The following is a 26,211-nucleotide window of genomic DNA, read 5'->3' as shown; positions in this document are numbered from 1 at the left end:
CGAAACATTAAGTTGGCTCTTGGTTAGTGAACACACAACAACGCACGGGGGGGAACCCCAGTCATGAAAAACAATTAAAACAAACCACACGTCTCTGGAGGGCACAAGGCAGCTCCTCGTTTCGAGACACAAAAGCGTAGCTGTTTCAGTTTCAACGACCTGCGCTTTTCGAGGCGAAACCGCTAACCCTTAATGCATTAGTCGGGAGGATGGACGGCCACTGCCGCCACCGACAATTCAACAAATCATACAAGTTGGATTTCAGCGAGCAAACACTGTCACCAACAGCAAAGCGAAAATAACGCAAGGCTGTAGCAGGCACGCCCGCCGGGCAAGTAAAGTAACACAACTTACCTGTAGAAAACAGGTCCAACATAATAGTTGGACCAGGGAGCCCGGCGGGGAATAATCGCCGCCAGCCATGCCGCCTCTGGAGGACGCAAGGCAGCTCCAACCGAACGGTTTATGAGGCTCCGTAGGCATGGCCAGCGTCGAGAGCCCCCGCATGCAGCCTTGAAGGACTAGCAGGAGCTCAAAATAAATCGACCTGCGCTCAAAGGCGAAAAGATGAAAGAGGATGAACCCTGTGAACTGGGCACCTATATCGGTACGCCCACAGGGGGTCACGAGTGACATTGTTGATATTAATATTCGACCTCTGCGCATGCGCGCGATGTATATCCAGGTGTTGAAAACACCGCCCCTCTGGCGGTCAGTAGGTATGAAATAGAACTGTATATTTCTCAGTGAATATCTCAGTTACACCAACATTGTTCTTGTGAGGCAGTTTGTTTATGCTTACCGGTATACTTATTAAGGTTATAAAGAATCAGTGTAATCTTGCAGCTCTGGGGCTGCGGGTTGAGTGGAACAGACCCAGCTGTTCTGTCCAGATAGACCAGCTCCCATTGGGCGTGGTTTTACGTTTTAATCTAGCAGTTGTACATATAGGCAACGGAATAACATACATAAACTAGAAAAAGTGCCCTTCTGGGCACAGGTCTCCGCCAGGAGGATAGGAATGTTTAGGAGTAATATAAACATGTTTTTTTGTTCCAATCTTTGCCAATCAGGATGGAATATGGGAAATGGTGCAGATCCGTGTTGATCGCACGCATGCACAATCCACCTGTTGGTGGCGCTATAACAGGCCAATGTGAAATGGGTGGGCTATATTCCTCAGCCTAGTAGGAAAGTGAGTGAAAGATTTCACGTCAAATTGCACGCTGCATTCATGATTTGAGGCTTTTTGTTCAAAACAGGCCAATCCTGCAAAATTTGAAAGCCAATGTTAGCCAATTAGGATGGAATATGAAATATCAGACACATCCGTCTTGAGCACATGACTATGGAGATACTGTGTAACGATTTGCGGGATTTTTGGACAAAATCCGGAGGAGTAATATCCAAAAATGTGTTTTACAAAAGTCGGCCTCCTGGTGGCGCTCTAAAAGCCAGATGTGAACTAGAGAGACTGTGTACCAATTTGCGCGATGTTTGGACAAAATCTGTAGGTGTACTGTGCAAAAACTTGTTTTGCACAAAGCGGCCTCCTGGTGGCGCTATAACAGGCCGTTCTGGAAATTTTGGGGCAGAGGTTCATCGTTGGCATCCAGGGAGTGTGTGTGCAAAATTTGGCATCGACCGGGTTAACGGTGCCGGAGATTAGCTGCTCACGGACACACGGACGGACGGACGGAGTGCAAAACATACTCTCCCCCCATGCCCTCGGCCTGGTGGAGACAATTAGAAAAGTGCTCTCCTCGGAGTGCAGATCCCCAACGATTTGAAACATTTGAGTATATGCAAAGTTTCACAGCCAATCGCACACTGTCTGCTGTTGTGGTCAGCACTTTGGAATATTTTTCAACACTACAAGCAGTGATTTAAAGTGGATTTTCATGACAAGGGACTCAGTGATCGGTGAACTGGCTGTTCAAAGGTAACTTTAAACATAGGCAGTCTAGCCTGAAAGACGGTCGTAAATTATATAGGCATTCAAGCTGTTAAAGGGTCTCTTAAATGCGGTCTCCCTCTCCTGCTGTCGGTCTCTATAAAGAACATATAAAGGGGAGTGGATTACCTAGCCATTCCCTTGTGGATAACAGTGTCAGGTAATCCATAGAAGGGACAAAGAAATTATGACCTCCTCAAACCCCAGGGAAGACGTGAGAGAGAACGTCATCTCACAAGACTATATAAAGCAACGTCTCGAAAGCAAAACACTCCCAGAATGGCAGTCCAGCACGTTTCTAGTTTTCCCTTTTTACATTTTTTACTACACGGTTAAACTCAGTCACAGAACCTCTGTGGCGAAAGATCTCCTTGTCGATTCCCGTTGCCTTTGCTCATGTGTCAGGTGATGAACGGATTGAGTTGAGTTTTCTTTAGTGTCAGATCTGGGACTGGGGTGTGAAGGCTGTCCCGTCTGCTAAGAAGACATGCTGCCAAAAGCTTCACCACCACAGCTCTGCAAAGCTGCCGATGTGATGAAAGTGGTGCTGTGGTGTTGGCAATAAAAGTGCACATCTATCTATTTTATATTTTTTAAAGGGATGTGTGCAGAGTGTATTTTGTGCACACTTGCAAATATGCCTAAGTGCATACACACAATACACACTGGAGAATCTTGTTTAAGTGCACACATCTTGTTTACGTCACTGAAAATAAATGCTATTTGTTTCAGAAAGCGTTATATCCTGTATAGTGTATAACATGTAACAATACAATGTGACATAGCTCCGTTTACAAAATGCTGTACCCACTCCAACTGTACATACTTTCTCCATTTCCATTTTTTTATTGTATTTTGACACTTTCTTTGGCAATGTAAACGTATGTTTTCTCATGCCAATAAAGCTCCTTTGAATTGAATTGAATTTAATTGAATTTAATTTAATTGAAGTGCACATGCACGCACAGCACATGTTTCCACGATAACCACAATAAATAAAAAACGTTTCACCAAACTGAAAGGTGAACCATTAAAAAGAGCTTCCCAAACTATTACAAATGAATAATTATCAAGTCCAAGCAAAAATTCTAACCCTCTGAGACTGCATACTCTACATTTGAAAAGCATACTTCAGGTAAAAAAATCACACCTGGGGGGGGGGGGGGAGTTTCTGGCGAGCCGCCTCGCGTCCGAAACGGTTGAGAAATGACAGAGTTACCGTGTGGGGGGTCCCTCTACTGTACCCTCCACTGTACTGTACTGTACTGTCACTGTACTGTACTGGGACACCCGAAATCACCGTATATATATATACAGTTAATAATGTGCGTGTGTCTTTGCGTGTGTGTTAGGTTGCGCACAGGTGGTGAAAAACAACCATGCTGTTTTCGTGCTCAGACCCAGCCAGCCAGCCACCCACACACATAGTCACTTAAGGAAGTGGTTGCACCACTTAAAAAAAGAAGAAGGAGGAAAGAAAAGGGGGGTATTTGAGAATAGTACATCCAGGCCCTCTATAAACTCCCTAGTCCCTTCAGCCTCAACCACAAGCTAATGTATTATGATGCTGTGGATCGATAGTGGAAAGCACCATTCTGACCTGAGATCAGATTGATACGAGGTTTCCGCCGGACACACACTGGTCTGATGAACCCATTCCGACCTGAGATCAGATTCTAAAAATGTCAGTCGCTCTTCGGTTTTTCAAAAATGGCAGACCTACAAGCTCGTAGCGCGCCACTCGGTGGCGCGATATGAGCTTGTAGATCTGCTATTTTTCAATAGGTAAAGCACGACATGATGCTGACACCAAAACGGGTGCCCGTTCAGAATGGGTTAAAGCAAACACGTACTCGACATCTACTGCTTTGGTCTTTTCTGCTATTCTGCTCATTGTCCCCGTCAGGCCGCTGCGGCCGAAGACGAGGGATTACGTTACGGATCCTGAGAGTCTGTCCGTCCGTCGGACTCCTCCAGCATCTCTGTAGTCATGTGATCAAGATGCTGTACAGTATATCTGTCGAATTTCTCATATTCCATTCTGATTGGCTTCCAAAGTTTGCGGGAGTCGCCAGTTTTGTACAAAATGCCACGAATCATGAAAGCATTGTCCGATTGGCATGAAACTTTGCACATGTGTGTGTGTGTGTGTGTGTGTGTGTGTGTGTGTGTGTGTGCTCTATCGCCTTAACCCATTCTGACCGGGCACCCATTTTGGTGTCGGCATCATGTTATGCTTTAGCTATTGAAAAATAGCAGATCTACAAGCTCATATCGCGCCACCGAGTGGCGCGATACGAGCTTGTAGGTCTGCTATTTTTGAAAAATCGAAGACACTTTTAGAATCTGATCTCAGGTCAGAATGGGTTAATAATGAAACTGTCAGGATGTAATAGACATTTTTAGAATCTGATCTCAGGTCAGAATGGGTTAATCATCTAATGTTGTTAGTAGGAATAAACACATAAGTACTCGGAAGGAAGTGGACTGAAAAAAAGGAGGAACCCGAGTTCCTGTTAAACACAAAAAGGAGGTTGTGCCCCCAGAGGCAAAAACAATGGGTTCCCAGATTGCTGACTGAGATACGATGGTAAGTCTGTGTGTGTGCGTGCGTGCGTGCGTGCGTGCGACCGTGCGTGCGTGCATGCGTGTAAATGACGCCAGTTGAGATAGTTAGCCAGTAAACAAGGCCTATCTCAGAGCAGTCTCAGTCAGTTGTGTGTATAGGTCTGTGGTGTCAGCTGGAATACCATGGCCTTCTGTCTTCCCCTGTTTATGTGCCTCCCACACTGTCTGTCTGTCTGTCTGTCTGTTATAAATTGTTATACAATATACATTATTTTATATAAAGCTAAAAGAAAATCCCCACAGTCTATTTTCTCTCTCTCTCTCTCTCTCTATGTCTCTCTCTCTCTCTCTCTCGTAAAATGCAAAAGCTTTTGGGAATGAGTGCAAAACCAATTTCACACACAAGCATGCACAGTCATTTGTGCACGCACGCACGCACACATGTACACACACACACACACACACACACACACACACACACACACACACACACACACACACACACACACACACACACACAAAGGTGGGTGAGGCCATCTGTACAGGATGCTGAGTCATCAGAGGGAGAGGACAGATGGATAAGTAACTGAAAGATGTTGCAGGTGAGAGAGTGGGCGGGCGTGCGTGTCCATGTGAGTGAGAGAAAGAGAGCAGGCTGTGTGTGTGTGTGTGTGTGTGTGTGTGTGTGTGTGTGTGTGTGTGTGTGTGTGGTAGGGTGGGTGGGTGTGTGTGTGTGTGGGTGGGTACCACAGCCACTCTCTGTTTCAAGTGTGCGTTTGTCAAGAAGAGATTGAACCAGACAGACTTGGAGAAAGAAAACAAGACATGTCTCTCTCTTTAAGTAATTGATAGGTTCAGATTCAGAAGTTTGACACACAGCGGGGAAGTCGGCGCAGCCGGTACACAGCCTAATGAAAAGCGACAACCCACCACACCAACGAACACAGGCTTTTTTTTTTATTGCATTTCATATTGTTATTATATTATCATTCTGTGCATCCTATCCAGTCTACAGTATGTGCTTCTCCAGGTAAAGGGGAAGTGGGGCGATCAGTAGCACAGTGAAAGTTAGACAGTGCACTAGTTCACCTGCTTCCAACTGAAGGCCATAGAGTGGGAATAACGGCGAGGACTCCCTGTCCTGGCATCGGCTTCGGGTGGCAGGAGAACATAATAGGCTTTTTGTTGTCTCTCTTGCTAACACATTTTACTGTACATTTGCATCTGGCATAGTTCTGATTATAAAGAACTGGGAGGGAGAGAGAGAGGTAGGGTAGGGGGCCTTGGAGACTTTCATCTGGTCATGACAGATGGAGGGAGAGAGAGAGAGGTGTGTGTGTGTGTGGGGGGGGGGGGGGGTGAGAGACAGACTTTCATCTGGTCATGAAAGCGTAGATCAGGGGTCACAAATACGCTGACTGAGAGTCCCTCAGTGAAGGTCACCAAACACAAGCAGCTCTTTTACAACCGCGTGCTCCCACAAAGCACAAAGAGACAACTGACCGGAACCAAAACTGCCTTCCACCACCATGGGACTGACACAGAGACTGACACACACAGGGATATTAACACAGAGACTGACACACACAGGGATATGAACACAGAGACTGACACACACAGGGATATGAACACAGAGACTGACACACACAGGGATATTAACACAGAGACTGACACACACAGGGATATTAACACAGAGACTGACACACACAGGGATATGAACACAGAGACTGACACACACAGGGATATTAACACAGAGACTGACACACACAGGGATATTAACACAGAGACTGACACACACAGGGATATTAACACAGAGACTGACACACACAGGGATATGAACACAGAGACTGACACACACAGGGATATGAACACAGAGACTGACACACACAGGGATATTAACACAGAGACTGACACACACAGGGATATGAACACAGAGACTGACACACACAGGGATATGAACACAGAGACTGACACACACAGGGATATGAACACAGAGACTGACACACACAGGGATATTAACACAGAGACTGACACACAGGGATATGAACACAGAGACTGACACAGGGATATGAACACAGAGACTGACACACAGGGATATGAACACAGAGACTGACACACACAGGGATATGAACACAGAGACTGACACAGGGATATGAACACAGAGACTGACACAGGGATATGAACACAGAGACTGACACACACAGGGATATTAACACAGAGACTGACACACACAGGGATATTAACACAGAGACTGACACACACAGGGATATGAACACAGAGACTGACACAGGGATATGAACACAGAGACTGACACACACAGGGATATGAACACAGAGACTGACACACACAGGGATATGAACACAGAGACTGACACAGGGATATGAACACAGAGACTGACACACACAGGGATATGAACACAGAGACTGACACACACAGGGATATTAACACAGAGACTGACACAGGGATATGAACACAGAGACTGACACACACAGGGATATTAACACAGAGACTGACACAGGGATATGAACACAGAGACTGACACACACAGGGATATGAACACAGAGACTGACACACACAGGGATATTAACACAGAGACTGACACACACAGGGATATGAACACAGAGACTGACACACACAGGGATATGAACACAGAGACTGACACACACAGGGATATGAACACAGAGACTGACACACACAGGGATATGAACACAGAGACTGACACACACAGGGATATGAACACAGAGACTGACACACACAGGGATATTAACACAGAGACTGACACACACAGGGATATGAACACAGAGACTGACACACACAGGGATATGAACACAGAGACTGACACACACAGGGATATTAACACAGAGACTGACACACACAGGGATATGAACACAGAGACTGACACACACAGGGATATGAACACAGAGACTGACACACACAGGGATATTAACACAGAGACTGACACACACAGGGATATGAACACAGAGACTGACACACACAGGGATATGAACACAGAGACTGACACACACAGGGATATGAACACAGAGACTGACACACACAGGGATATTAACACAGAGACTGACACACACAGGGATATGAACACAGAGACTGACACACACAGGGATATGAACACAGAGACTGACACAGGGATATGAACACAGAGACTGACACACACAGGGATATTAACACAGAGACTGACACAGGGATATTAACACAGAGACTGACACACACAGGGATATGAACACAGAGACTGACACACACAGGGATATTAACACAGAGACTGACACAGGGATATTAACTTTATTTTCTTTAGTATTTATGTAAATATTGCTCTGGTCTATTCTTGTTTTTTGAGTCCACATGTAGTGTCATGACATTTGCATAGACACTGACGTTAGTCACCAAAGACACACATGATAAACAAATAACGCACAGAAATGCAAAACACAAACTGCAGCCAAATCAACTGCCATCCAGATGAGTCTTCCCATCTCTTGTTAAAGTTCCTCATGCCCTGGTAGTACGGGCGCCAAACCTCTGATTCTCATGCCCTGGTAGTACGGGCGCCAAACCTCTGATTCTCATGCCCTGGTAGTACGGGCGCCAAACCTCTGATTCTCATGCCCTGGTAGTACGGGCGCCAAACCTCTGATTCTCATGCCCTGGTAGTACGGGCGCCAAACCTCTGATTCTCATGCCCTGGTTGTAGGGGCGCCAAACCTCTGATTCTCATGCCCTGGTTGTAGGGGCGCCAAACCTCTGATTTGAATAATACAACTGCTCTCCTTCCAAAGCAGCGAGACTGACCTCATCGCCCCATCATGACAATTTGCATGTCAGCCTTCAGGCTTCCATTATTTATGTTTAAGTTAGTGTCTCCTCCTCTGCTACTGCTGCTGTCTCATGCTGTCCATACAGAACAGCACTCAGAGGGGGACAAGCACACCTAGGACAGGACGTGAATGTGCATATAATAAGCATGCAGACTTGTGGTATTACCACTTGCACACACACACACACACACACACACACACACACACACGGATGCGCGTTGATGGATAATTTGCCCCTATATCAGCCATCCTAGATAGCATGACCTGGTTGACCGTATGGTGCCCGTTTCCCAAAACAATACAGGCAGCAGGAGACAGCTCCTGCTCCTTATTTCTAGGTTAGAAGGTTCAGATCCACATGTTGTCATGGCTATACGCATTCAACTGTATGTGAGACTGCAGGACTTCCCATCTTGTGACATGGAGGTCACGACGCCACCTCCATCGTGGGTGGTCATTCATTGGGCCAAGGTTCTCATCCACGTGGGTCCTCACCAGCTGACCCCCAACGTGGGAAGATTCTCCTCCAATCACGATAGATAAACAACATTGCGTCATTTTTTACTATAATTCACTCCCCACACTTTACATTCCAGTTGTTGCCACAGGCAACATTTGGAGTCATAAAGTAACCAGTGTGTGTGTGTGTGTGTGTGTGTGTGTGAAAGACTCGGCCATAATGAGGCTGTGGGTAGGAAATGGGCGTACAGGAGAAATGGCACAAATATTTATCAGCTGCTTGTTCAAAGGTCTTCTATCCCCTAATCTCCCTGCCAACCAAACAACAGGAGACTAACGGGCCAAAAAGCAGAACTAACAGTATACCAACAAGGAGTTGCAGGTCAATTTCCTTCGATTGATTTTCCATACCGAACCACCATAAATAACTAACTAGCCGACAAACTTGGACAAACACAGTTATTTACCAAAGGATGCTGTGCCCATCCGTCTTCACGATGGATAGACATGTCAGTAGTGGAGCTGGGAGAGGAGCCGGGAGAGGAGCCGGGAGAGGAGCCGGGAGGGGAGCCGGGAGGGGAGCCGGGAGAGGAGCCGGGAGAGGAGCCGGGAGAGGAGCCGGGAGAGGAGCCGGGAGGGGAGCCGGGAGGGGAGCCGGGAGAGGAGCCGGGAGAGGAGCCGGGAGGGGAGCCGGGAGAGGAGCCGGGAGAGGAGCCGGGAGGGGAGCCGGGAGAGGAGCCGGGAGGGGAGCCGGGAGGGGAGCCGGGAGAGGAGCCGGGAGAGGAGCCGGGAGGGGAGCCGGGAGGGGAGCCGGGAGAGGAGCCGGGAGAGGAGCCGGGAGGGGAGCCGGGAGAGGAGCCGGGAGAGGAGCCGGGAGAGGAGCCGGGAGAGGAGCCGGGAGAGGAGCCGGGAGGGGAGCCGGGAGGGGAGCCGGGAGGGGAGCCGGGAGAGGAGCCGGGAGGGGAGCCGGGAGAGGAGCCGGGAGAGGAGCCGGGAGCCGGGAGAGGAGCCGGGAGAGGAGCCGGGAGCCGGGAGGGGAGCCGGGAGAGGAGCCGGGAGAGGAGCCGGGAGAGGAGCCGGGAGAGGAGCCGGGAGGGGAGCCGGGAGAGGAGCCGGGAGAGGAGCCGGGAGAGGAGCCGGGAGGGGAGCCGGGAGGGGAGCCGGGAGAGGAGCCGGGAGAGGAGCCGGGAGGGGAGCCGGGAGAGGAGCCGGGAGAGGAGCCGGGAGAGGAGCCGGGAGAGGAGCCGGGAGAGGAGCCGGGAGGGGAGCCGGGAGAGGAGCCGGGAGAGGAGCCGGGAGAGGAGCCGGGAGGGGAGCCGGGAGGGGAGCCGGGAGAGGAGCCGGGAGAGGAGCCGGGAGAGGAGCCGGGAGAGGAGCCGGGAGGGGAGCCGGGAGGGGAGCCGGGAGAGGAGCCGGGAGAGGAGCCGGGAGGGGAGCCGGGAGAGGAGCCGGGAGAGGAGCCGGGAGAGGAGCCGGGAGAGGAGCCGGGAGAGGAGCCGGGAGGGGAGCCGGGAGAGGAGCCGGGAGAGGAGCCGGGAGAGGAGCCGGGAGAGGAGCCGGGAGGGGAGCCGGGAGAGGAGCCGGGAGGGGAGCCGGGAGAGGAGCCGGGAGGGGAGCCGGGAGAGGAGCCGGGAGGGGAGCCGGGAGAGGAGCCGGGAGGGGAGCCGGGAGGGGAGCCGGGAGGGGAGCCGGGAGGGGACACACATTATGCACTCCTTCTCAGGAGTCAAAGCAGGTTATACATCATTTTCCAACTACTGTATCGCCTAGCCTGTGCAGTCGCTTAAGTAGCTCCTCGTGGAAAACAAATTATTCAAAGCTGATCAGAAATGGAAATTAAGATTACTATTCCGTTTTGAGGAGCTCTTTTCTTTCTGAACGGGAACCCATTTTGGTGTTAGCATCATGTCGTGCTTTAGCTATTTAAAAATAGCAGATCTACAAGCTCATATCGTGCCACCGAGTGGCGCGATACGAGCTTGTAGGTCTGCTATTTTTTTGAAAAATCGAAGAACGACTGACATTTTTAGAATCTGATCTCAGGTCAGAATGGATTGATCAGACCAGTGTGTGTCCAGTGGAAACCTCGTATGAATCTGATCTCAGGTCAGAATGGGTTAATTTATTAGTAAGGGGCCTGGGGCCAGCCCAGTTAGCTAGGGCCCAGTTATGGCCCAGTTATGGCCCAGGTAGGGTCGGGCCTACATTTAGCTAGGGCCCAGTTATGGCCCAGGTAGGGTCCAGTTATGGCCCAGGTAGGGCCCAGTTATGGCCCAGGTAGGGTCCAGTTATGGCCCAGGTAGGGCCCAGTTATGGCCCAGGTAGGGTCGGGCCTACATTAGGGCCCAGTTATGGCCCAGGTAGGGCCCAGTTATGGCCCAGGTAGGGCCCAGTCATGGCCCAGGTAGGGTCGGGCCTACATTTCCGGGACTGTTGAGAACTCTAGTTTTCGCCGGCTGCCGAGCACGTCTGCGCTAATAACTTTGGGGCGGGCCCGTCTAGAGTTTGAATGGACAGGTATCAGTCAAAAGGGAGACATCGAACAGAATATCAGAACAGGTCAGCTCCATATATGGAGATCTAAGGGTTTGAGGTCAGATGTAGATGTTGCTGGCCGGCTCCATCTTAGAGGAAGGACGGGTGGGGAGAGATCAACATATGGAATGTCAGAACAGGTCAGCTCCATATATGGAGATCTAAGGGGTTGGGTGTTTGAGGTCACATGTGGAGTTGCTGTTGCAGGCAGGCTCCATATATGCAGATCTAGGTGATGAACCAGTATTATCCATGTATCCATGTATGGCTATCCAGGGTTTGATGAGGTCAGTGTCGTCTTCATATATGGAGACAGCCATATATGGATCGTGTCACGACGCGTGACGAACTGACAGCCATATATGGAGCGTTGCAATGTATCTGGAGTGCTTTAGTGATTTAGTACTGAGCTAAAGAGGAACTAAATACATAAAGCTATAATTAGCTTGGCCACACCTCATTCACATAATCAAAAAGTCACACTCGTGTGAAGTGAGAGGCTCTCTTATCATCATACATCACATTCCGTGCTAAGCCAATCAAATCATCACAAAATGTCATTCCGGCCAATCACTTTTGGCGTCTTCAATTTTCTGCCCCCACTTTTTATTCTCAATATGTATTTTTCTCAGCCAATGTTTGTGTTCACACAAACCCTCAAAGCTGGGCATAGGAGGGTGCACTTGTTTAAATATAACTGCAATGATGTTTTGTGAGAATCCTTGTCAAACTGACACATCGGCTGATTGTGTCTCAGTGAGACAGAGGCAGTGCCAAAGCATGATGTTACTAGAATGCCTATTTCTCACCTCAAATGTTTTCACATACAATAATACTGTACATGTTCATTAAAGTGCACTGTCCCGTAAATGAACCAATCAAGTAAAGTAAGTGAAAGAGAGCATGTAAAAGGCACAGGAGGATAGGCAGCAGAGGGATTTAGATCCAAACTTGCGGTTATTCTGTACCACATCTTTGAATGGGGGTCCATGGGGACGTTTTCTCGGCTCAGTCCTGTAATACAAAGGATCTCCATGCTGCTTCTCCCAGACAATACGTGCTGATGTATTATTAAGGAGCTGCTCAATGCTCATTTGCAGTTCAATTATTGAGAGGGTTGGTTATGAGAAAGCTCAGGGAAGATCCGGACGTACAGTGCAGTGGTCGAATGCAGATGCTGCTGACAGGAGGAATTACGACCACAGGTGTCTGTGTGCCATAATTAATTAACCTTGTTCATTAATGGATAGACCTCAAGAGTGTGTGTGTGTGTGTGTGTGTGTGTGCGCATGTTGCCATAGCTAACCCTGACATAAAAAGGAAACATCACATTCTAGAGTCCATTCTACAGTATGTGTTTAATAGCCCCAACTCAAGGTCTATATGAGATGTAGGCTTTATAATGTGTGTGAGCCATGCCAGGAGAGTCATTTGTAAGACTACACGCACAGACATGCACGCGCGCTCCAACTCACACACACCTAATCCCTATAGTGCTTCATCCCATTAGTCATGGGGCTATTGCAGAGGCAGCCCGTGCCCATTTTGGCTTCCTTGTCAGGGGGTGTACAGTAGTAATGTAATGTGGAGGGAGGGGCAAAAACAGGGCGAGTCATAGAGGTGTGTGTGGGCAGTCAACTCCCCATTGCGACGGTTATTATAAGTGACAGAGATATTGAAAGAGAGCCACTGGCGAGACGTAATTTTAGGCAAACATGGAATCCACGAGGCCAGTGTCTTAACCCATTCTGACCTGAGATCAGATTCACACGAGGTTTCCGCTGGACACACACTGGTCTGATTAACCCATTCTGACCTGAGATCAGATTCTAAAAAATGTCAGTCGTTCTTCGATTTAAAAAAAAAATAGCAGACCTACAAGCCCGTATCGCGCCACTCGGTGGCGCGATATGAGCTTGTAGATCTGCTATTTTTCAATAGCTAAAGCATAACATGATGCTGACACCAAAATGGGTGCTCGGTCAGAATGGGTTAATCACTTACCACTTTCACACTTGGTGAAACAAGGCTCACAATGTAAAAGAAAGTAATTTAAGTGGTTAAACAATCAACGCAAAATTAATTTAACCAGGTAAAGGTTCACTGACCAGAGATGCTCTTTTACAGCAACTCCCTGCTTCACACACATACTGTACACATACAGTAGTACTTTACACACAAACCAGTTGGCCACCCGGGGAGCAGCTCCGCTGTTACACTTTGTGAGGCTTAGGAACATTTCTCAAGGGCACATTGAGGGAGTGCATCTCATTCACGGTCCCCGTCCAGATGGTCTCTACGGTACCGGTATGAGCTGGTTATGTTCCAGTCAGGACCGGTAGTCATGTATATTATAATACAATTAAAAGTTTCCGTGCTTTGAATGGATTACTCCAGGTTAATGTCGCTGCCATATCGGACATACGCGACTTTTGTTTTATGTGTTTAATCCGCCGCAATGTAAAAAATAAATAGAAAATCCTTCTTCGCCGCGGAGAAAGAGAGTAGATGCATCTGTTTGGATGATGAAACCGGAAATCGTCACATGCTGTGGGCTGCTAGGGCTTCTGGGAAATTGAGGCCAATGCAAACGAATGGGGTTCAACGCCTCATGGAGGAGGCTCCTGTGCTGCGTCTTCCGGGTGTACCAAGATGGCGGGTGGTCCGGCCGTTCATAACAAACGGGGGAAGCTTTTTTCGCTCGATTTTCGCGGATTAAAAGCCCAAATAATTCAGCGTATGCTCTAAAGGTAATACAACAATCTCGGCAGTGAAGGGGGGTTGATTAAAAGTCTGGTAAATCGTTTTCCGCAGTCAAACTGTTAAATAAGTGTGCCTGGCTCACTCTGCCTTAACCAAAAAGGTTATCACCATCCTAAGGAAAAAAGAAAGGTGCGTAACCATAATTGATAACTAAGGTGCGCAGGAGAAAACCAATAACAACGTTTTGCCTGTAGACCGTCATCAGGTAATCTGTCGTTCAATTGCCATACAAAAAAAATGGGATTAATTCTTGCTTTTGTCTCCTTGCCCTGTCGGCCTGGCAGCCTGGATGGCACAGGGGTAAAGTTTATGATCGCCACCCTGGAGATTGAGAATGGGGATTTATTCCTCTGTGGTGCCTTCAACATCTGATCTCAGGTCAGAATGGGTTAATCAGACCAGTGTGTGTCCAGTGGAAACCTCGTATGAATCTGATCTCAGGTCAGAATGGGTTAACACTGAGGATTCTCTCTGTGCATGATGGGGGAATAAGGAAGGGAGCCATCCGAGCCTGGAGTGAAACAGAAGCAGGAGGAGGAGGAGAGAGCCAAAAAGATGGCGGTGTGATAGGAGAGGGTGTGAAGCAGTAAAACAGGGAGCCCAGTAGAGGAGTGAAACAGGGCTAAACGCATTAGAGACCCCTGCATTACCCTTCCCTCTGGCCGCACCTGACGACGGGGAAGATGCCAGTTTGAGGGCTGACAGGTGTGGAGCAAATGAGCAGCCAACTGGCAGGCCTGGCGCGCCTATGCTTGTGACTTGTGGTACTTACTGAACTGATGGATGGTAACCGCAAGAGCTAGTGTAAGTGTGTGTGTGTGCGTGCGTGCACGTATGTGTGTGCGCGTGTGTGTATGTGTGCCTACAAACCCACATACATAAGTGTATGCATTCTTATGCATTTGTGCTGTAGCGATGGATGATAAGTGTGTGTGTGTGTGTGTGTGTGTGTGTGTGTGTGCGTGTGTGTGTGCGTGCGCGTGTGTGCGTGCTTTTCGTTTCTACTCAAGTGTCTGTGACAGTGCATATTGTACAGCCATAGATTTGACACAACCAGGCAAACATGAATAATGCAACAGTTCCACATCCTTACCTGCTCTCTCTTCCTCTCTTCTCACTCGCCCCTTGCCAGTGTGTCTTGAAATGTCATTTTAAACACCGTCCTTCAAATATTTTTGACTCAACTGTAACACAGGTTTCATCGATATTTAACGCACCATGCTACAGTATGAATGAATATTGAATATAGCTACTGGAAAAGCATAACAACGGTAGAGATAGATTGAGGGAGGAGGAGAGAAACAGACAGAATTCACGCCAGCAGCGGCCATCGGCGAGCGAGTTTGCGCAGTCTGGATTTCCGCTAAATGGGCGTGTCTGAGCTATGAGTGACACCCGGTAAGCAAGTTGTGGTCCAGCGAGTGCTCCGTTGCTCCGGGTGGCTCTAAGCCAGGACAGCTGTAGTACAGACACTCAGAGATTTTAGTTAAGAAATAACGTAGGTAAGAAATAAGCCAAGCAGTTAATCAATCTTGATTAATTTCACATTTACAACTAACTTTGTAATGAGTGCTCAGTACTTCCATACATAGCCTATACAGTAGTCAGTTACTGTCCATTATTTATTTTAAGTTGTGTCAAATGTTAACGGCCAATCCACACCAACTGACACCACAGCGTCGGTTGGTTGGAAGCATGTGTGGTCGTACTGCGGCATCAGCAAAGTTTCTCAATTTCTCAATTCTCAATTTTGCTTTTTGCTGGCTCTGCCTCATGCCTACTGCCACAGCCGTGAAAGCGGTGGTCACCCCTCGCCATGACACAGTCTTGTCTGTTCCTGTTCTGAGTCATTCATTTGTTTCCCAAACCAATTATGGCACAAATGCAGCACAGTTTGTCATTGGCAACGACAAGAGACAGTTAAATGAGGCTGACTACTGTATGGCTGCTACAAACAGGTATAGGAAGAACTCAAACGCACACATAGTCAAACGTATGCGTGCGCAAAGACTGGAGCATAAGTAACAGTTGGAAAATACCCGGTCAGGTCAGAGCGGGTCAAGAAATGTTAACTCTTTGGTTGGGGCGGGTCAAATAGTATACACAAATTGAACTGTAACCCGCAGGTTGAGTAAAGAATTGACGACTTTTCTTTGGCGGGGCGGGTTGGGGCGGGTCAAATTATCATGAATGCGGGCACCCACGGGTCGTATTTTCCCCCAAGATTAGCATCACTAGTTCCCGCCTACGTGCTGTCTCAAGTTCAAGGCTACTCATCAGGCCCACCTGTGTCGCCAGACAAACAGCTCAAATGCGGACGAGGCTGCTCCTGCTCTCACTTCCTCACTGACTTTCCGACAGGACAGATCGGGCCATGCTCTGGCGGTAAGCGACTCCCCACGCACTCTCATACACACTTATAGAGTGATGGTGATTATGCAGAATAGCGCTAATGCTCGCGTTTATCTCCCTCTCATAGGTAACTCACTCCCGATCGTATCTCTGAACCAAGAACTCCCAATGAATCGCCCTTCATTCGCAAACAACCTAACACGTACAATCCTAGTGGTTCGTTCTAGGCCGTCTTTCTAAGCAGACCACTGTTCACTTTTCATACTACACACTCAGCATTGGTCTAACCCATTCTGACCTGAGATCAGATTCATACGAGGTTTTCCACTGGACACACACTGGTCTGACGAACCCATTCTGACCTGAGATCAGATTCTAAAAATGTCAGTCGTTCTTCGATTTTTCAAAAAATAGCAGACCTACAAGCTCGTATCGCGCCACTCGGTGGCGCGATATGAGCTTGTAGATCTGCTATTTTTCAATAGCTAAAGCATAACATGATGCCGACACCAAAATGGGTGCCCGTTCAGAATGGGCTAAGCACTGTTCCTGCAGCTTGAGATAAACACTCTGTTATTACTCTGAGTATACACTACAGTAAACTTCTTTTACGTGGTTAAAGATATAGTGGATATATTGAAGATATTTTTTTTATAATTTGCAGTAATCCTATTGCAGTTATGTATAATATAGCCTGTGGAAATAATATGACACATAAAAGTACTTCATTATTTGACCTAACAGCACGAGGAGACAGTGACGCTGACAGAGACAGAACACCCTGCTGTCCTTACGGGTTATACCACTTACCCTCATGGGGGATAAGATGTCTGACAACTTCATTCACTCTTTCTCTTTCAGTTGTCTCTCTCTATTAAGTTTCCATCCATCTACGCTCAGTAAGCATGCCCCCCGCCCCCCCCTCCTGCAGGTATTCTCTCTGCTTTCCTTCATATTACATTTCTGCATGACACTGTCACTCTTCCTCTCGCCACACGCTCCTTTCTCTCTCTTTCTCTCCATGCTGTTGGCAGAGGTGGGCATGGTTGCAGTCTGCGTTCCATGTCCCTGCACTCCTCTGCAGCAAAATATGGGGGCACTTAAAAGTCGAATGAACAAGCTAAAAAAACACGAGGGAGCGCCTGGGTCCGTGGCTCAGCGGCCCAGGCACCTTGGCTGGTAATCCAGTCTGGCAGTGTGCCGCGGGTTCGACTCCCGATCCCAAACGGCCTTTACTGCATGTCACCCCCCCCCCCATCTCTCTCCCCATTTCCTGTCAGCCTACTGTCTGTCCCTCTATAAAAAAAAAATTAGGGATGCTCCGATCAGGTTTTTTGGGACCGATACCGATCAACGATTGTTTCCCTCACGATCGGCTGATACCGATATGTCCGATACTGATCTTGTGAAATATTGCAAAATTTTATATTTAGAAAATTATTATATGTCAAAACCAACATCAAAACTGTTCCTGTGTGTGGGGAGGAAGGGGAGAATGGCCTGTCACACAAATGCAAAAATTATGTTATACTATATATCTGACATTTACACCACTTAAATGGTGCAAAAGATCAGTTTCTCCAGTAAATTGCCGATCACAGATAGGGTAAATGTCGATTACCGATCAGAGTTAATATTGGCCGATCACCGACCACTGGCCGAGTATCGGAGCATCTCTTTAACCCATTCTGACCTGAGATCAGATTCATACGAGGTTTCCGCCGGACACACACTGGTCTGATGAACCCATTCTGACCTGAGATCAGATTCTAAAAATGTCAGTCGCTCTTCGATTTTTCAAAAATAGCTAAAGCATAACATGATGTTAATACCAAAATGGGTGCCCGGTCAGAATGGGTTAAAATATATATAAAACTAGAACTGCACTCTGTCGAGTGCATACTTGCTTGTTGCACACTAGTAGGCCATAAATGGCCAACTAGTGCGCAAGCAGAGCGCGCAAGTACTTTCGACCGCTGTAAACTGTCAAATCTCAGTATCTCTGTGAAGGAACGTTTGAAATGTCTAATTATTAGGTGTAACTATTTGCTACCTACCTACTTTATGCATATAAACACCTAGTATTATTAAGTATGGTTCAAGTTTCTATCTATATAAGAAATACAGTTTTATCGATGTAGATATATTCTGGATCCCTTTTTAGTTTTTTAAAGAAAAATAAATCATTGATATGTGATGAAAGAAAAAAGTATATAAACTGAATTAAAATATGATATACAGTATAATTATTCTATTATTTATTCTAAATTGTCAATTGTTTTAAATGTATTTCATCTTGGAATATAGTGATATTAATACTAAATCATGATCAGAGTAATAGGTGTCTCTAACTTAAATTTCTGTAATAATACTTTCACATTTGTTAAAATATACATGATCTAAAATACTTCCGTAATCTGTAGTTGGATTTGTATTTAATTGTTTAAAGCCTAATCTTGACATGAAGGTGACATAAGACATACGTATACATGTACATACATATACTATATAGAGTATGTAGTTGTAAGTTGATTAGCGGTATACTGTGGTTACTTTGCGCCAAAAACCGTGACAGCCAACCGGCCATTTGATGCGTATGCAAATAAAACAGCAGATTTGTGCCTGGTTTGCCGGGACCAGATAACATAAATGACCATATTTCTTACGTCATCATTGAGAGCTAGTCATACATATACACACCACGTACTCTGGTCCCAGCAGAACAGGCACAATTTGCTATTTTATTTGACTGAATATGTATATATATAGTATTCGTATGACTAGCTCTAAATGATGACGTAAGACATACGTATACGTATACATATACATATACTATATAGAGTATGTAGTTGTAAGTTGATTAGCGGTATACTGTGGTTACTTTGCGCCGAAAACCGTGACAGCCAACCCGCCATTTGATGCGTATGCAAATAAAACAGCAGATTTGTGCCTGGTTTGCTGGGACCAGACTACACAAATGACCATATTTCTTACGTCATCATTGAGAGCTAGTCATACATATACACACCACATACTCTGGTCCCAGCAGATCAGGCACAATTTGCTATTTTATTTTACTGATTATGTATATAGTATACGTATGACTAGCTCTAAATGATGACGTAAGACATACGTATACATATACATATACTATATAGAGTATGTAGTTGTAAGTTGATTAGCGGTATACTGTGGTTACTTTGCGCCAAAAACCGCGACAGCCACCCGCCATTTTATGCGTATGCCAATAAAACAGCAAATCTGTGCCTGGTTTGCTGGGACCAGATCACATAAATGACCATATGTCTTACGTCATCATTGAGAGCTAGTCATACATATACACACCACATACTCTGGTCCCAGCAGATCAGGCACAATTTGCTAGTTTATTTTACTGATTATGTATATAATATACGTATGACTATAGCTCGTATAGCGCGTATGTGTATGCATGTTAATTAAGATACATTTGACATTTTATTTTCTCCTCTGCTGACCTTCCTGCTCCTCTGTCCATATTAGATCAACAGTGACCATCAGATATAGGGCTGGACTATAATATCATCAGTCACCACTATTTAAAACTTGCCTTGATTACGATTAATGACAACAACCCATTTCATCACAATGACTTGTGAGCTTAGATCAACTGCAGTGTATGCCAATTGCCACCTTCGTATACAAACAAAGTATAATCCAGGGTTAACTGTTGATTCAGACAATTCCATTTAGTAATTATAATAAAAATCTATTCAACATTTTTCATGTCAATTTGCTGATATATGAGAAAGATTTTTTTGTTCTTTTAAGAACGTGCTTCTCGATTATTTGCTTATAAGTCGGTTGTTGTTTCCAAATAGTTTTTGATATGTTTTCGTTAATTGCCAGCCCTAACAAGGAGCGAGCCGATCCCCTTGTACTGTAAAACATAACAGGATACCATGGTGAAACAATACAGCATAACCTACATAAAGGCTAAGAACAAACAGACGTGTACGTCACATTTATAGATGGAACATAATTAAAATGCAATCAAGACTCATAGGCCCTCATTTATCAATCGAGTGTAAAATCTGCCACAGATTCGAGTGCAGGTTTCGTAGTACACCCACGTCGCCACGGCATTTATAAAGTGATCGCAAACAGCTGATCCTTCCTTAATTTTGTTCTCACGTTAATAAATGTCACGGCTGAATTTGATCTGGCACGCCCTAAGAAATCAAGCCTCGCCCTCGTTTTTGCGACATGAACAACGGCAATACGTTTCCTGAAACCATGGTTACATGAAAAAATAGGTTTCTCCCGTGCCTTGCTGCCCGCCTCACCCCCCTCTCTCATACACACGCACAGCACGCACACGCAACTTGCAAGCCCAACTAACTGGTGTGTTGTTAAACAAATAAAGAACGAACACCTGCATGAATTAAATAAAGTTATAGGCCTACCTTGTCTGTTTCCCTCTCACCTCGCTTGCCTTGCTGTCATGCACGCACGCACCTACATGACACATTAAAATAAAGCTGTCTGTTTCTCCTCTCGCTTCGCTTCCCTTGCTGCCCGCCTCACCCCCCGCACGCACGCACGCACATATCGCTATTTGCAACTTTCACTGTGTGTTGTTAGTTGTATATTAAATTATTAAAGTATTTTTAATTTAATATACAACAAGATATATTAGTGAACGAAAACCTGAACCTGTGAACCATAATTAAATAACAAATAGGCACACACACGCTGCTGTTTTGCAGGTGCTCCTCCTGTCCTGTCTGTCTGTCTGTCTGTCTGTCTGTCTGTCTCTCTCTATCACAGTGGTCCGTCCGTGACCAACTGACCATGCACGTTCCGACGTTCGACAGTCTATTTAGATTGCCTCGCAGTCGTTAGTCACTGCAGTGGCCGCCGGCCGGGCTGTCAGTGTCAACTGTCATTATATGAATGTGCAGCCAAAACAGTATATAGCCTCATGTGGCTGGTGGTGGGCAGCGTGGGCTGGCTGGGTAATATACCTATATCTCCGATGCAGTTCCCACTTGCGCTGGGAGCCTGGCACGGTACATTTGGCATTCGAGCGACGCGTCGGGTTTATTATATTGCACATACCGTAAGAAAGACATCGGCCTTCATGCTGTAGATTAGGCTACAGTAGGCTATACCTGCACGTTGGGACTCTCCGCAGCTGAGCTGCAGCACTGCTGCACTATAGCCTACTCTCCAACGTCCCATCATGGAAATATTTCAGCACAGACAGCCCAAATGCTCGCATGTATGCGCTCATGCAAAACACTGTTTAAATGGCTTAAGCATCTCTTGCAACATTGTTTTTAATTGCGCGATTTTATCTCCTACTAATTTCATATGACACATGTATTCCTTAACATTTTTATTTATTTATTTTTTACATGTAGCCCATATACATTATACATACATTTTATATAAACATTTTAGGAGTGAATACATATATGTTTAGATGCCTGTGACAGCCTCTCAGCAGTTCAGACAAGGCTGCTCCGCTTGTGTAAGACAGAAAAAAGCGTACGGCGGCTCCCGACCAGACGTGACTATTTGTCCTACTCAAGTTCAATTTCAAGCTTTGCCGGAAATGTTAAATGCCGAAAATGTTGGTAATTTCGGCGTGCGCCCATATTTTGGCGTACGCACGGTTGATAAATGAGGGCCATAGTATGCATCTTTTATATCCACGTCAAAATCTACTTTGACAAACTGCCTCCCCCTGGCCAGTTGGAATAACGTGTTCCTGCACGCGCTACGTCCAACCAGGGAAACTCCCCCCTGTCAGGTGTAAAGGAGCAACTTGGACACTCAGGCATGAAGGAAGCATGAGTTCAAGTCCGTTGCTCTCCCCTCGTCCCCCATATATGGGGACTAGGTTGGTCTCCCCTTGTCCCCCATATATGGGGACTAGGTTGGTGGAGGGTGTGTAGAGCCCAGGATCACATTAGATGATTGACACAAGGGTGAAAAATGGGTTACAAAATCATGGGATAAAAAAAAATATATATATAAAAAAAACTACTTTGACAAAGAAGGCAATTCCATTTATTCAAGCAGGGACTGAGCACTGGTGTTCTCTTACAGCTTTACTGTTATGTAAATCTGTTGTAGTATTGCAAGTTAGATCAGATGCATTAGAGAATAGTTTTGAATTTACCCTCCCCGCCCTGCCTGCTTTTGTGGGTCAACCTACATGTAACAGATTTTACATCAACAAAACGTCCAATGTTCAATCTGGATAGCTAGAATGCCAGTTATACAAATTCCAATTGCAAATTACTCATATTTCACAACAGCTGAGGGCATTTTAACTAGAGAGGCTTTCCAAATGAAATGCCACATTGCAGCTATGCCAGTATTCTATCATTATTCATAGTGGGAGCTCTAATGACATGATTAATATTGCAATCCCTCCAAGAAGCGCACACACTGCATCTCAGGAAGAGCTGCAGGCCTACAGGCCTACAGGTTTACACTGCATCTCAGGAAGAGCTGCAGGCCTACAGGCCTACAGGTCTACAGGTTTACACTGCATCTCAGGAAGAGCTGCAGGCCTACAGGTCTACAGGTTTACACTGCATCTCAGGAAGAGCTGCAGGCCTACAGGCCTACAGGTCTACAGGTTTACACTGCATCTCAGGAAGAGCTGCAGTCCTACAGGTCTACAGGTTTACACTGCATCTCGGGAAGAGCTGCAGGCCTACAGGTCTACAGGTTTACACTGCATCTCAGGAAGAGCTGCAGGCCTACAGGTCTACAGGTTTACACTGCATCTCAGGAAGAGCTGCAGGCCTACAGGTCTACAGGTTTACACTGCATCTCGGGAAGAGCTGCAGGCCTACAGGTTTACAGGCATTTCCATTAGCCAGAGGCGCACAGCTAACAGGTGGAGATCACAGTTGGGATTCAGCCACCAGCCAGTATACAGCAGGAATAAACCGCACACACGCACGCACGCACACGCGCGCACACACACACACACACACACACACACACACACACACACACACACACACACACACACACACACACACACACACACACACACACACACACACACACACACACACACACACACACACACACACACACACACACACACACACTTTAGTGGTTAACCTTAGTCTTCCATTGTTGTAGCTCATTAACACCATCTAACATAGTCACTTTCTCAGAGACCCCACCAGCAGCAGCTTACCTCTATCAATAACATATATTAATATGCTGCCAACTAACTGATGTCATATATTCATGTTCACCCAGTGTGTGTGTGACTGTGTGTGACTGTGTGTGACTGTGTGTGTGTGTGTGTGTGTGTGTGTGTGTGTGTGTGTGTGTGTGTGTGTGTGTGCGCACACAGGGTGTTGTGATGCGTCTAGTGCAGTAGTTAGAGGGAAGGTTGCATGTCTACTTCCCACCAGCTTGCTAACCTCTCGCTTACAGACACTGCCGCTGGCTAGCCCTTGTGGTGAACGGGGAAGCAGCCTCTGGTGTAAGTCTTCTCCTGCCAGTACACAGCCTCTCCTTCACCAAGACTCCTGCCAGGCCTCCTCGTGGCCATGCACGGTAACTGGGGCTCTGCGGCCCCAGGCTAACGTGACAGGGGATCTCGGAGCTGCAGTGGTCCCCAGAGGTGTGATGTGCAGGCCCACAGTGTGGACACGCCCTGGCATCACCCAACCACTGCCCCGCTGCCCTGTGGGTTAGTCTGCGAAGACAAAAGGCTGCAGCTGAGGAGGGTGCTGGTCGTCTTGGGCTCCCCTTGCCACCAGAATCCACCCTCCTACAGTCAAGTAGTGCTATTGAGGACTGCGCAACCTCTGTGGCACTTTAAAAACTTCTCTGCGCAGGTCTCCACTTTGACCCCGGTGACAGAACATCTGGAACCAACCAAGAAGTCTGACGGCGCTGGGGCGTTCGGTGACGGGGGCAGGTTTGAATAAACTGGAAGCCTCTAGCTGGAACCCTACACGTCAGCGGCACAGGGCTATTATGGTCGCTAACAGCTGGGACTGAGTGGCAGCTGTTTTCGGCAGACCCCTGTGCGACTGAGCAGCCCTATTTAGGACCACACTGCTCACCCCAACTGGGGAGGGGCCTAGAAAAGGTGGCCCAAAAATTGCCCACTCAAACCTTTCCTGGACAGGTTACCGCGCCTGTCGGGATATTCCATACTGCGGTCGAAATAAAAATAAAAAACAAACGATATTAACGAAATGCTTGAAACTGGCATCATGGAACGTGAGAACCCTCCTGGACTCTAGTGGCAACTGTGACAGACCCCATCGCAGGACAGCACTAGTTGCTGCTGAACTGAGGCGGTATAACATCGATATCGCTGCCTTAAGTGAAACCAGGATGCTGGATGAGGGATCCCTGAAGGAAGAAGGAATGGGCTATACTTTTTTCTGGAAAGGCTTCCCTCCTGGTGGAAAACACCTGCATGGTGTGGGACTGGCAATCAAAAACACCCTTCTACCAAGTCTGACTGAAGCACCTGTCGGAATCAGTGAACGGCTGATGTCCCTCCGTATCCCCCTTGCAAAGAAGCGCTTTGCCACCCTTCTCAGTGCGTATGCACCAACCATGCCATCAGAGGACGAGGTGAAGGAGAGTTTCTATCAGTCTTTGGATGAGGCACTCCGCCAGATCCCCAAGACTGATAAGATCCTACTGCTTGGCGACTTCAATGCTCGTGTAGGCCAAAACAACAGGATATGGAGTGGAGTACTTGGTGGACATGGTGTTGGTCAAGTCAATGCAAATGGCATGAGACTGCTCACTCTTTGTGCTGAGCATGACCTGACTATAACAAATACACTCTTCCAGCAGAAAAACAAATACAAAACATCTTGGATGCATCCCCGCTCCAAACATTGGCACCTGATCGATTACATCATTGTGAGACATAGTGACACCAGAGATGTTCATATAACCCGGGCCATGAGAGGAGCAGAATGCTGGACGGACCACCGTATGATTGTTGCCAAACTCCACATCTCGGTGCGCCCCCCCCTGCGGCTGCAACGATCCAGTAAGAAACGCCTACACTGCACTCGGCTAAGGAAGGTTGAGGTGCGAAATGATTTCCGCTGCTCCCTAGCTGAGAAGCTAAGGGAGACTGAACCAGGTCTGAGCTCGGAGCCCATGGACCAGAAGTGGGCCTCGATCAGCTCCTCACTATATGAGGCAGCAGCTCAAACCATTGGCTACAAAGTCAGAAAACATCAAGACTGGTTTGATGAGAACTCAGACTCCATCAGGAACTTACTGGACAAGATGCATAAAGCACATAAGGCGACCTTAAACAACCCCTCATCCATAACACTCAAGCAACAGTGGCAGGCAGCTCGCAGGGAAACTCAAAAAACCTTGCGGGCACTGCAAAATGAATGGTGGACAAATAAGGCCCATGAAATACAACTATTTGCAGATAAAAATGACATGCACAATTTCTACAACTCTATAAAAAACATATACGGCCCAAAAAACTGCTCAGTTACCCCATTGAAAACAGCAGATGGCCTCACACTCTTGAAGGACCAAAACCGGATCATGCTGAGGTGGGCTGAACACTTCAATGCCCTACTCAATCAACACTCTTCTACAGACCAAACCATACTGGAAGAACTACCTGAACACCCACCCATCAATGACCTCAGTCAGCCACCGACCTTCATGGAGGTTCGAGCAGCTGTTCGTGCTTTAAAGAACAACAAGTCTCCTGGCGCTGACAAC

At 47.0% G+C, this 26,211-nt stretch overlaps 1 protein-coding gene across 1 annotated transcript in view; it reads right to left on the bottom strand.

The window, feature by feature from the left end:
• abca2 (ATP-binding cassette, sub-family A (ABC1), member 2) overlaps positions 1 to 26,211 on the bottom strand; it is a 115,768-nt gene that overhangs the window by 76,336 nt on the left and 13,221 nt on the right. The gene's annotated exons all lie outside the window — the stretch shown is intronic.

The sequence above is a fragment of the Protomyctophum parallelum genome, assembly GCF_964188405.1.
Source record: "Protomyctophum parallelum genome assembly, chromosome: 15".
Lineage (NCBI taxonomy): Eukaryota > Metazoa > Chordata > Actinopteri > Myctophiformes > Myctophidae > Protomyctophum > Protomyctophum parallelum.
This window is presented reverse-complemented; position numbering and strand designations above follow the sequence as displayed.